Genomic DNA, 14,686 nt, shown 5'->3' with positions numbered 1-14,686 from the left:
CCCTCTCTCTCTCCCTCTCTCTTTCCCTCTCTCTCTCTCTCTCTTATTCTCTCTGACACATGCTGTATCTCTCTTTATCTCCCACCCATGCATTTCTCTCTCTCTGTCCATCATCCTCTCCTCCATGTCTTCCCCACCCTCTTTTTGAACTTCCTCTCAGATCTAGATGGTGATATCTGGTCCTCCTGTCTGATCTCTCATCTTCTCATTTACTTCCTCTCAATGATCCAGATTTCTTTCTGCATACCTCCCCCCCCCGCTTTCTCTTTCTCTCTCTCAGTGTCTCTCTCTCCCTCGCTGTCTCTCTTTCTCTCTCAGATGCGCATGCACACACACGCACACACACACACATGAAGAGTTGTCAAATTCTGTCAGTGTCAAAGAGCATTGCTTGCTCTCAGTTCAGAGCAATATTTTGGGAAATGAGACAAAGTAGAGTTGGGGAAATCAGGATGAACTGATAGGTAATGTCATGGAGAAAAACACTGGAAATGGTGAAAGGGGAGAAATATGAGGGAGGAATATATTGGGAACATCTATACCTAGCCAGTGCTCTAGGACTTCTGAAACACAGCCTGTGAAACCTTAGTTCTCCCTGCTCTGTGTAGTGGTTTTCACTTAAGTTTTATACGCGCTGAAAATATAATTTGCATTATCTTCACCGAGCATTTTGCAAAATTGCCAGTATAATGACATTGCCAGCCTGATGGTATTTTTAGACGATGCGAGCCAAAGTCATCCACCTCTCACGGACACACTTGGCTGACACTTTTTGCCTCATAGATTCATCTGATGTCAGATGAGTCAAAGCCTATCTCAGATCTCATACATTGTAAAGGAACTGGCAGCACTATGTCTCACATACGCTGATTCAAATGGAGACAGCACTATATCTCACGTATGCTTATTCAAATATGCTCGTGCTTGTTCCCCTTCTGACTTGCTAACACACCCAAACGCATGCATGCATGGATACACACACACACACACACGTTTGTCTTACTAGAAAGTACTGATAGGGACTTTCCTTTGTCCTCCATGCTTCTATAACTAAAAATTCCTATGTCCTATGCCAAACCCTATCACTAAACCTAACAAAGAAACATTCTGGGACTTAGTTAAAAAAAAAACATAGACATCTCATTATTTACAAAATATGTCCCCAGAATGTCAGCTGTTTTTGGGTACTCATTAAGTTGTGGGGACATTGTAGCTCCACAAATTCTGCAAAACCTGAAACACTCACTTTCTCACACACACAGACATAAACACCACACATACACACACGGTAATAGTGGGAGGAGAAGGTTTGAGAATCTACTTCTATAAACATAAATGTTGCTGAGGAATGGTGAGAATCCACCCACCAGCCACACACACACACAACAAGCAGTACACACACACTACATAAAAAAAAACCCAACAGTGTTTGAAACTTACTATCTCCCCCAGTGAGCTGGTTTCAACATGCCAGGAACATCAGAGCTGCTAATAAATGACCAGTTCTTTTAATGTTGTTTACACTATTAAAGAGAGGCTCATCCATATTGACACATGGGCGCATTTTAAGAAAAACATGCTTATAATTAAATACTTCCTGGAATTTTCCAGATGAGGTCATACAATGTTTTTGTTGTTTACATTTTTAAATCTAGCAAGTATATGAGTATGCGTCTTTCATTGTTTGACCAGGAAAAAAAACACTTTACATCTTCTTTTAAAGATGGACAGTAAAAGAAACTGCTTCATCCCACACCTTGTGAGAACAAGTAAGAGTGATACCAAACAAATAGTGATGGAATTCCTTGCACAACCTAAACCTTGACATTAATAGATATTTATTTGGAAATTCTGTTTTAAAAAATATCACCTATGGAGGCCTGGAAAATCAATTCACATTTGAGTGCCTTTAAACTATTGCTAGACTATTAGACTATTAACTAAACTTTACATAGTCCAAATCATTATTTTAACACACACACACACACACAGAGAAAGAGAGAGAGAGAGAGAGAGAGAGAGAGAGAGAGAGAGTAAGTCAGTTTGTCAGTTTGCCCCTCTGTAACCCCTGTCAGTTGGGACAATTGGACACAGTGTATTTCTCCTCATTTGGTGGAGACTGTTACTCCCTGCTCTCCTTTATGCTCCATTATTTCCAAATGATGTAGTGAAGATTCTGACACATTCTGTTCAGCTGCTCAGAGTCCATTATAGGTGTTACATAAGGGCTAGAACAGTTCTCCTCTTCTGGCCTGTGCTGGGTCTATTATACTATTGACTATGTGAGACCACCGTAGATTGTGAACATCACAGCATGTTTTCTCTCACAATATCATTCTCACAGTGTAAACATAATGAGTGTCTACCATGCAGGTATCAAGTGTAGAGACACAGGCATCATGAAGCTAATTCTGGTCTGCACCTGCTCTTCGAAAGACCTTCAAGAAAAGAACAAACAACTCAATCTGTCGAGGAGGACAATTTGTCTGTCGACCTGGCCTGAAACCATACTGACAGTTTGTTGCTGAGACAGCAGCGATTTTCATTTTATTGAAATACAGTGTGTGACATAGATTTAAGTTAGTCGTATAAATGACGTGTGATTAGCAGAAGTCAAAGGTTTGGGGCTTTCGATTGGTATATTGATTGGTTTGGCGTTGTGGAGTTTTAGCAGAGGTCATAGGGTCCAGCTCCAAAAGGTGAATGAGAGAAGAAAGATCTTGGGTGGCAAAAAGAAGCAGATTAATCTCTGACCTCAGCAAGGCACTTGCCATTTGATTAGTGCCTTGGAGACATGTGACTAAACATATAATTGGTGCTTGAGGGAGGCTGATCTATTTTAGGAGACAGGAACACCTGTTCATAGCTTTAGGACAGACTTTCAAGTGTGTAGTTTAGTGAGCGGGATTGATTGAAATTAGACCATAATGTGGCATATAATGACAGGGGGCACTGTATGTATGTGTGTGTGTGTACTTGTGTGTAAGTATATAAGTCTGTATGAATGCCAACTTATGTGAAAACAGTTCACATCCATGTGGTCAGAACCCATAGAGATCAATGTCCACTTAAGCTCTTTTGCGGACCCACCAACTCAACCAACACTAATCTTTCCCATACAAAGCCACGCACAGTCAAACAAATCCCATCAACCCAGTATTCTGATTATTCAGAAACAGCATTTTTACCAAAGATAAGAGGCCAGCAGAAACACAGCACAGTCTGCAAAACACACAGGGGCACAAGCTGAAACTGAGCCTGAGAGAGAGAAAGAGAGAGAGAGAAAGGGAGAGAGAGAGAGAGAGAGAGAGAGAGAGAGAGGAGCTGCTGGAAGTGTCAAAGTTAATGACGTCCGTGTGGCAGCAGGTAACGCTCACAGGGTTCCTGTGTCAGATGGGGAAATGAATCCCCAGCAGCATCAGCTCAGCCACCACCATCCCAGGGCCGCTAATGAGTGGCTGATCTGAGCCCTGACAGAGCGGAGTGGATCTGGGGACAGATGACACTGCGTCCTCTCTCTGGAGAACTGCTTGAGCTTCACTCGTTTAAACCACATAAAGTGATGTAAGGGCAGTGGCAGGAATGAAATTTACCATAATACAGACATGTACTGTAAATTACCATACAGATGTTTTGATAATGAATGTTGCTTTGTATTGAGATTCAGGTATTAATTGGATTTGCTTTACTCTGTTGGGTGAATAGTCACTGAGGCAGAAAAGATGTGTTGTGTGTCTTTAATTACATGTTTGTGAGGAGGGAAGTGAAACAGAGGGGAGAGCTATTTATCAGATGGCATTACAAAATGCAAAAGAACCTCTCTGACCATGCTCACTAGACTGGAAAAAAACATAAACATCTGTTTCATAGCAGCCCCAGTATAAAGTCTGGTGATCAAGAGCCTTTTTACAAATATCTTATAGGTTTATTACATAAACAAGATTTCACATTATCATAAAACTAGGATGACAATTGGAGTCTGTTTATTTGATTTACCTTTCTCTTTCCCAGTAAAATGAATATATTTCGTATGGTTTGAAATAATGAAGACCTCCTGTGCTGGATCAACATATTTGTGAGGATTGTTTGCAGCCAGGAAAGTTGATAAAACCCATACTGTGCAGATAATACAATTAGAATGATTAATTACATTTAAAAGAAATTGAGTTATTGCAACAAAGCTCTGACTTTCAAACGGTTCACACAGAGAAAATCCTCTACTTTTCAAGTCTGAGTAAAGTTTCATATTGAGATTTATTGCTGACGAACAACAGAACACCACCACTTCCCCCTTCTAACTGAAATGTACAGAACAGGGCAAGACTTGACTCAGAATTGGATGCTTTTCTCTCCTTTTCAGTCTTAACACTTAGTCCTTAATCTGCCATTTCCCCTTCAGCAAAGACTGAAAAGTTCTTTTTGTGTTATAACAACTTTTTAATTTCAATAACAGGATTTCTTATTGCAATACTATAACCTCTCTCCCTTATCTATCACAATCTATCCATATTATTCCAAATCAAAATCTATCTTTTGTTAAGTTGATGTTCAAATGTCTCAATATCTCAGAAACCTGAGCATTTTTTCATGCGGCCATTATATGTTTATTAAATGTACTTGCTGACCCAACAACTATTTTTTGTACAGGAAAGTTTCTTACAATATTTGAGTACAGCCAGAAACTTTTTTCAAGCTGAAACAACATCAACAACATGCAAGACATCCTGACCCACTGAATCATCTTCTTAACGTGTGGTGTTCTGATGTCTGTCTGTTGAAAACAACGCTTTGATGTTTTGGGGTTTTTTGGCAATCACATTAGGTAACCCACTTAAGGAGTACACTATGGGTTTAACACAGATGACAATAAGCTCCACAGAACCTTACATGCATTGTCATTAATGTTCAACCATCATTAGATTTTTTTTTACATTTTGTCTTGCAGGCCATTCCTTATTTGAACTTTAGAATGGGAGTGCAGTAGCCCATAAATAGTTTTATATTACCCTTGTGTACGTACGAAAGTGCTCCAGTTTCAGATAAAGTATCAGTCATTTATTCCATAGTCCCATACAACATTTTACAATGTATGCTAAAAAAGTATTAGCACCATCTGCTCACACAAACCGGAAAATTATTTATATGTGTAGCCTATAGGAAAATAAGTTTCTGTCCCAAGTGGGCACACATTGTAAAACTAGTATTACTAATAAATTACTAATTAATGATATATTAGTTCTACTGATTTTGTGCTACTCACTGATTGCTGCTCCCTCCATCTGCAAATATATAACACTTAATATACACAAACTAAACCTTATACCATGTCTACTACACATGCTTTCCAATACATTAACTTACTTGGATGTGGCACTTATGCAAATATGCTGATATTGAGGTCACCTACTGCAAAGTAGGACATACTTTTTTATCCTGGACAACTTTGTAGAAGGGTTGACAAAAAAAAAAAAAAGTCTAGCAGCTCTGAATAAGGCCATAGAACGGCCACTCTGAATACATCTGAGACTGCGGTGCCAGCAGCGCTGCTGTCTGAGGCTGGAGTCACTTCACAAGGAGTCACTGGAGCTGACAGGTAACCAAGCCCAATTATCTCAAGCTGTTTTAGAGGAACCAGGCTGGGCTGGAGCGCTCTCTTTCTCCGCAGTGACATGACCGGGCCGTGGCAGACAGGCACCCCGCCTGCCATCCCAATCTCCCCTGCCCACAAACAGACAGACGAAGGAGGAACCTGAAGAGCTCCCCCATAAGGGTTTTTAATAAAGAGACGGTATGGCAAACGCCATTATTGCCTTGTGCTGGAGCTTTGTGTTGGATGTAAGAGCTAGACTGAGGCACGGTCTTCTGTCTGTGCTCCCCGATTGTTGTTGGGGTTTTTTTTTTTTTTTGCATTCTAAAGAAAGAAAGAAAGAAGAGAAACTCTGAAAAAATGAGATGATTAAAGCTAGGTAGTTCTGAATTATTCAGTGTTGAGATGGAAGCACCTCCAGCTATGTGACAGCACTAGCTAATATTCTTACGGCTGCGGTGAGAGAGAGAGAGAGAGAGAGAGAGAGAGAGAGAGAGAGAGAGAGAAACAGCAGCTCTGGAGGAAACAAGAGTCATTAGGTAGAGATTCTGATCATGAGAGGGGAGTACGAGGTCATGAATTAGCATTTTCACACAGCTCACTGGTGTGACAGGCATAAATGCCAGAGAGGGCGCTGAACACAGCAAACAGACATGATTAATGTTGTGAGGGATGAAGACTGGCGATAAATCAAACCTTAATGTCAGTAAATACGTTAAACATTTTGAGGAGTAGCAAGGTGGATGATTTTTAAACTGTGTTCTGTTGGTGAACATTGACAAATTCATAAAGTGACAAACCAATTAGCAAGAGGCAACGTGTCCAGGCAGGCAATTCCTCTGAGAAAAACTGAGCTTGCAAAGCACTATACGTACAACACCAGACTGAAACATGGAGAGAAAGTCAGCCTGTGAAAGAGAGAAACAATAAGAGGATGTGACGATCATCAGTGAAACAGAAAGATGGGACACACAGAGGAAGGGAAGATGAGGAGAGAGAGAGAGAGAGAGAGAGAGGGAGAGAGAGAGAGTGTGTTTGTGTAGGTATTACTATTGCACATGTAAGCTGAGCCCTGATATTGAATGTTCTTCTGTGGGCAATATTGAATAGTAACATGAACATTTGTTAATGGAAAGTGCACTGAGATGCACTGGGTACACAGGAAAGATGAGGGAACACGAAAGGATAGGAATAAAATGGTAAGGTGAACACATAGAGATGAACCAGTGAAAGTGGAGGCTAGGTGTGTGGGTGCAACTGTCTCTCACCATCTGTCTGCTAGCAGCAGAGAGACAGAGAGCAGCAGAGAGAGAGGGCAAGAGAGAGAGAGAGAGAGAGAGAGAGAAAGAGACAGAGGTGAAAGAGAAACAGAAAGAGACAGAGCGAAAAAGAGAGAGGATGGGGGCGGGAAAGGAGGAGATAGATAGACAGAAAGATAAATGGCTCAGAAATGAGACAGGGAGGGAGTTATTGAGAGGGGAAGTGAGAGAGAGTGAGGGGGTGGGGGTGGGGGGGGGGAAGAGAGGGCGGTCAGGGGGGTTGTTGCCTGCTGCAGTGTGCTTTTGTTCTGGGAGTTGAAGAGCAGCTGTGCCCCTCTCCTATGTGTGGGTAGGAGAGATGGGAGAGCCAGCTAATTATAGCCCCACACAACACCATTATTCACAAGTTAAGGTGTGATGGAGCAAGGCAAAAGAACAGGGCCGCTGCACATCCTCACTGTAATCATTCATTTCATTTCAACTTGTGTTACTACCTCTGATCTCGTTCTATTTTCTACATTTAATATTTTCGTTGTGTGTCTTTACAGTTTTACATGTTTGTTTTGTCTCTTCTTCATGGCATAATATGAACTACCTTGACTTTTATTGTCTGTTTTTCTTCTCACGGCATAATTATTGATTGGACTGGCGGAAACCTTAGGTACCTTTAAGAGCGTGCCAATATAACCTGAACTGGGTAAAGAGTTTAGAAACACAACACAAAGCAGAGATCTCAGCTTATACCTGCTTTTTCAGCAAGAAGCTGCTGGTCTCTCGAGAAAAAAAAAGGAGGAAAGAGAAAGAGAGAAAAAACACACATCTATTTTTACATGTTCACAAGGCTTCGCAAGATTTTTTCTCTTTTTGGAGGGGAAAAAAAAAACCACTTGATATTCCCACAGAGAGTGAGCATGTTTCTCTCTGCCTCAGAATCTCATGTTTAATTTATTTGACTCAAGAATGATTAAATTCCTTTTTCAACAGGAGGCAAAGCTTTGCGATTCCTCCTTCACAACCTTGCCGGTCTCCATTAGATGTTCGTTAGCTCTTTATCTAAATCATTTGGTCTTAACCTTGAGTTCCTCTTCAAGGTCCCGCCCCTGCTCCGGAGCGTTGTTAAAGCCATCAGCCCTCCAGTCAGAGGATATGAAGGAGGAGAGAGAAAGGAGGAGAGCAGGAATGAGAAACGAGACAGAGGAGCTTCAAACATGAAAGAGATGAGCTAGGGGAGTATTCTGCATAACTCCCATTAATAATGGTTTAAAACATGAATCAAAGGAGTTAGTATCAGCAGAGAGCCAATGTACCGACTGGTCAGTAAATAAAGTCGGTCATGCCTTACGCATAGTTAAGTCTGAATGTGAATTATTAAACAAAACAGAACAAGCAAGAACTGAGTAAAGAGAGGACGGAGCGAAAGTTATCTAGCAAGAATGACTTCACCAGGTTCCATAGGGAAAATGTAGAGGATGTAGATTAATATATATATATATATATATATATATATATATATATATATGTGTGTGTGTGTGTGTGTGTGTGTGTGTGTGTGTGTGTGTATGTATGTATGTATTGGGTAGATGGAGGGCATAGGGCAAAGGACCAAACAGTGTGTTTGGGTCTTGATGATAAAGATTGCTCTCTGCCTACAAAGGATCTGGTTTAGTGCTGACAGTGCACAAAGATCCGCTTTCATTTCACCTTCAGAGAGACTCTTTTCCTCCATTCTCTCTTCCTCTCCACATGTGGACCTGTCAAACAGACATTTCCCATGAGGGGCCATTGCTGACCTAAAAAACACACACACACACACACACACACACACACACACACACACAGAGTCTGATCCTTTAATGGGCCATGTGCGTCAGATTCCATGTCCAGCAAGATCGGATACTGCCATGAACCAGTCGATGTCAGCAAATTGACACAGAGGGTCATAGTAAAGACAAGAAGGCAGAACAGTCCCTCAAAGAATAAAGACGAATCTCTTACCCCCTTCAGCATCCACTGTATCATATAAAACCCACTACACCTGTATCTGCATCTGTATCTGTATCCCATTTAAACTTAAGTACTTCTAATGACCCTCTATACATGCCATCATATCTCTACAGCAACCCCCCCCCACAAACACACACATACATACAGACATATTATACACATATTGATACAGTTATCTGACCATTTGGCACTTCCACCTGACATACACACAGCCAATTACAGGTATTGCATGTCCACACTGACAAACGCCCAGCAGTATCAGCCTCTCTCTGTTTACATTTAGCCATCTCTGTATTGAAATTCAATAGAAGAACAAGGGCACACCAGAAGTGAAGCCGATTCCAGTAAATCAACACTGGGTCCATTACACGCTAGCGGGACACTTGTCTCCATTCCTCCCTCTCCTCTTCCACTGCAGTACACATACATACAGATGCACTAAATACATAATGCCTCTTTAGTCTGTAATTTGAGCCTACCTAAGTTAACATTTTGGGCCGCGGGAAGGGGGAGGTGAAGTGAATGTGCACGTATTGACTTGGAGGATGATTTGAGCTGACCCAGACTGCTGTGCATTACCCATCTGAAGAGATGCGGCGCTCTGATAGACTGAGCTGATAGTCTGATGGATACTGTGTGTTGCCACTCATTAACTAGGCTGACATTTATAGCTGTTTACGTCCACTGAAGACTGTGCCCTCGATTCTCACCCGCTTGTCATATTTTGAATTCCGTGTTAGTACATCTGTATAAAAAGACACATTTTTTTATTGCAGGTCGAAAGCTGATGCATCTAAAACAAGCTGGCTTCTGATGTGCAACGCATCTGCTGTGCTGGCGAAAAATGGATGGAGTGCGTCTTTAAATTTCTCCCTCTTGTGGCTGGGTGCAACAATGTCTTGAGTTCCCCTATGCCCAGTCCATGCTGACTATTTTATCAATAGTTAATTCAGAGAAAGTTTATGAAGTTCTCTTCTTCCAAAGAGAAACTAATTAGACTTTGGTAGGCGCCACCACAAACAGTTCACCTGCTTGCCCTGCGGCCTGTTTGCTGGATGGATGGAAGGAAAGGAAATAATTCAGGTCTAAAATCAAAGAATTTAGCCCCAGAGAACACAACATGCTTTTCCATACCGGCTAACACTCCAGACTGACATCAATGAATCATTTCCAACGCGCGGTACATACCTTGAAATTGATCAGGCCACCAAACAAGCCAATGAGATCGCTTAAGGAAATGATCGATGATCCAGAGAACACTGGAAACCTTTGTACCATGGCATGACTGTCAGTACGACTCTGTATTAAACAGGCAATGTTGATGAAAGTCTTTGATCACATTGATGGACCAGTTTGATAGTGTCTCTGTTAGGGTGATGGTGCATGTGTTTGTGTGTGATTTTTAGTGGGGAGGATGGTCGCTGTGCTGAATAAGAAAAGGGGGATTTGTCGACGGAAGGCGTTCGTGTTGAGCATGGGCTTGGTGGTGTCTCCTGCTGAGCTGTGGATTTGCCAATGAGAGAGCTCTCGTCTCGGGCCCTCTGAATCCCACAGAGCTCTTATTAGATTTGCCCATAAATATTTGATGACTCTGCTCTTCGTCTCTCGGAGCATTCAATCTGCCACCGCCAAAGACGCTCAAGGTCAGGGCAGCATCATATCACATCACTTGAGAAAAAGGGTTGGGAGGGAGGGACAGTGGGCAGAGGCTTTGCATCACCTTGGCAACCTGCTGGCCTATTCAAAGGTTCTCGTGGGTGTCACATCTGGATTTGCGGTGTTTTATGATGAGCGATGTCATGTACAACAGATGAGTGTGTGCACGCACATGTACAGATACACAATAATACTCACACTATCCTTTTGAAATACATGGCCTGCAGATGTGATTATGTGCTGAAAAAGAACAGACAGTACTATTTGTTCAGAGATTTAGCAGAACTCTACCGAACAGCATCCTCAAGCGGGTTTTCTTAATCTGTAATCTTCAGAGTGAGAGCGGGAGAGAGATAGATGGATGTGTTGGAGGGGACAAAATGGGGAAAAAAGAAAATGGAGGGAAAAAGAAACTTGAAAGGACACGGAAAAGACAAAGCAAAAGGGAGAAAAAGCAAAGGCAGATGGTCAGAGGGAAAAGGAGAGGGTAAAGGGGTATGTGAGTAGGAAGAAGGGGTGGGGGGGGGGAGAAGGAGAAAGAGAAAGAGATGATTAAAGCACAGTGTTGAATGGAAAAGTGCCCAGATATCCACTCATCTGTGCTGGCAGACTCCAGACACTCAGGACACTCGATGCTAAATATTTTCCCATCCTCACAGTTGTCTGTCGCTTCTTCCCCCAAGAACAAAGCCCCGACCCATCTGATGGCACAAACATCCACGTTTGCGTGCTATGGGCTCCATGCCTGGCATTTGCTCTGGCTTACAATAAGACCAGCCTGCTGCTGTAGTGTGGTGTAGGCCATCTGTTTCACTCCCCTAGTGCTGCTTCTTCTCCTCTTCCACTCCAAAGCCCTCCTGCTCCCTCTGGCTCCTCCAAAGTCAACCTCAAACCAACAGTGACTTTGCCTTACCATAGGCCTTGAGTGGGTACTGGCTCCAGAGGTGGGATTGTCTACTATGGGCACAGCAAACCTCCTCTTTCTTTCTCACGGGGTTGGTGGGAGCACTCTTTTTTTTTTTTTCCTGGATCCTCGGGGGCGGAATAAGGATGTGATTTACGGCTCCTCCCTAGCCACTAATGACACTAACATGCACAATAAATCCTCCATTGCTTACTGAGCCGACAGGTAGTGAAGTCACGTGGGGGTTAGGCCAGTGGCCAGTTGGGCAAAATCAGAAAAATAAACTGGCAGCTGCTTTGTTGGGTCTCCTCATATGAAATTACAACACAGCCTCCAGAAAGCGAGACGACGCCTGACTCCACAAGGCAGAACGTGCTGAACTGCCAACAGGAGGGTTGTTTAAATACCAGGCTGAACGGCCAAGCCTGTATCCACGTGAGCGGTGTGAAGAGAGTGATCCAGAGATGCATTAACACAATGGTTTTGATGTATGTGTATGTCTAACTCTCTATGGTTAACTAAGAGGCCCAAGTGTACTCAGCTAGCTCAGTTTATATGGAAGTCAGTGAACCAGAGAAGAGAGGGAGAACTTAACAGGGACATTACTGTCCAAACTTGCACCAGATTTATGTGCAAATCCCTATCATCTAATGTCAGAGAACCATAACTGACTGTGTTATGTTAGCTCTGGGGACAGCGAGTCCACTAGGAAGTGGATCAAAATCAGGAACATTAGTCACCATTGCTCTGTAACTGTGTTCGAGAGGTGATTGGATTACTGGTCGAGTCCGAGGGTTGGCTCCCGGCAGTTGCGGAAAATCCTGTCTCATTTGTCTCACTCGTGTCTCGCTCTCTGACCTCTGTCACCCAAGTGACCCGTAACTCTTGGCTTGTCCACTCTTCGCTCACAAAATTCAATTTGGTCTCTTTTTTTTTGCACCTGCTCCTCACATAAAGTTCCTAGAAAAAGAAGGCTGGCATTTGTAAATGCATGACAAACACAATGAGCATGAAAACGGTCAAAATGAAAAACACGTCGAAGAGGACATTTTGTGATGCTGTGATTTTTAATATCTTTTGCAAAGCTTTAAAAAGAAGAACAAAATTAGATTGGGGAAAATACCCTCATTTGTCAAAAAACGCTTGTCTTATGAGTTTGCAAACCAATATACAAGGATAATTACTAACTTCTGAAAAATGCACTGTAATATTCAAGAAGTATCATATTTCTGACAATATCCTCTCTCCGAGGGGTAGACAGAGGTGAAAATGATCTTAGCAAAGGAAAGGAACATAAACAAATGTCTGGGTAAAAACATGCAATAATTGCGGAATGTTAGGAGAGGATCAGAGATGACGTGCATCCTCCCTCCATTCTGCCGTAAAACTCCAGACCCACATCTGAGCATCTGTCTGACTGACACACAATGTCCAGATCAGGGCACGCGCTGGTGGGATTAACCAGGGTTTTACTGATGAACTTCCCCTCACAGACAACTGACAGGAATCTATCCATAAATAAGACAAACACAAAGCTCTCAATGATTTCTCTGTGAGTATTTCCACTGTGACTCCTGCATATGGCCTGAGCGTTTTCTCTGTGAGTATAATTACTCTGACTCCTGCATATGGCCTGAGTGTTTTCTCTGTGAGTATAATTACTCTGACGCCTGCATATGGCCTGAGTGTTTTCTCTGTGAGTAGAATTACTCTGACGCCTGCATATGGCCTGAGTGTTTTCTCTGTGAGTAGAATTACTCTGACGCCTGCATATGGCCTGAGTGTTTTCTCTGTGAGTAGAATTACTCTGACTCCTGCATATGGCCTGATTGTTTTCTCTGTGAGTAGAATTACGCTGACTCCTGCGTATGGCCTGAGTGTTTTCTCTGTGAGTATAATTACTCTGACGCCTGCATACGGCCTGGCAGGAGGGCAGAGCAGCAACCTGCCACCTTGAGCTGAATTCAGCTCCCGGTGTTTTGTTTCTCCTAACCTTTAGGTATAAAACTCCTGGCAGTGTTAAAAGAGTGTGAAGAGGCAGTGGGGGAGCAGACTGTGTCTGCGTCAGTGATTGGTTGTTGTAAAGTAGGTATTCTGAGAGATCCACACTGCGATGAATCATAGATACCTGGAGCTGAAAAGCATGTGTGTGGATACATGCGTACGCACGCACACACACACACACACACAGACATACACACAGACACACACATACACAGGAATGAAGTCCTCTCTCTGGATGATCAGCCTCGCCTGCAGAGACAATGAATGGGGATGCGTGTAGGTGGGCTCCGTGGTGAGAGAGAGACACACAGAAAGGGAGAGGTTAGAGAGAGAAACAGCGAGGAGTGGAGGAAATTGAGAGAGAAATATGAGAAGGGCAGAAGGAGGAAATAGCTTGTACGGGTGTAATCTGTGACTTTCTAAGAGGAAGTGTGTGTGTGTGTGTGTAAGTATGTATTGGAATGTGTGATGTGATGTGTGGTTGCAGTGTTAGGCTGTGTGTGTGTTTGCATGAGTGTGCATGTGTGTGTGCTTAAAAAAGTGATGGACAAGAGAGAGAACACCTCAGGGTTCCTAGACTAGTCAGTATAAGTATTTTACCCCCTGGTGTGTCATCTCTACTCCCACACCCGATCTCCATCTCAAAGTTCCACTTCTTGCAAAGCAAAGAGCAACAGGGTAACAGACTGAGGTTTGACAGAGAGTCTGGAAGACACTATGTACAGTGCATACAGAAAGTTTTCATAGCCTTTCAAATTTTCCACATTTTGTTATGTTTCAGGCTCATCTTAAAATGGATTCATTTTTTCTTATCGATCTACACACAATACTTCACAATGGCAAAGCAAAAACAGGTTTTTGGAGTGTTTTGTTAATTTATTAAAAATAAAAGATTGAAATATCATATTTTCATAAGTATTCAGATTGGAGATGGGAGAACCTTACAGAAGGACAACCATCAGTGCATCACTCCACCAATCAGGCCTTGATGGTAGAGTGGCCAGATGGAAGCTATTTCTCACTAAAAGGCACATGACAGCTCACTGGGAGTTTGCCAGAAGCACCTGAATGACTCTGAGGAGGCTGTCACGTGTCATGTGCTGGAATGGCTTCCGTTCAGTCACTCTACCATAAAGGCCTGATTGGTGGAGTGATGCACTGATGGTTGTCCTTCGGTAAGGTTCTCCCATCTCCACAGAGGAACTCTGGATCTCATTCATAGTGATCACTGGGTTCTTGGTTACCGGTTTGACCAAGGCCCTTCGTCCTCGA

This window comes from Chanos chanos, chromosome 3 (genome assembly GCF_902362185.1).
Source record: "Chanos chanos chromosome 3, fChaCha1.1, whole genome shotgun sequence".
NCBI classification, from domain to species: domain Eukaryota; kingdom Metazoa; phylum Chordata; class Actinopteri; order Gonorynchiformes; family Chanidae; genus Chanos; species Chanos chanos.
The sequence above is the reverse complement of the archived record's forward strand: the minus strand, read 5'-3'. Positions refer to the sequence as shown.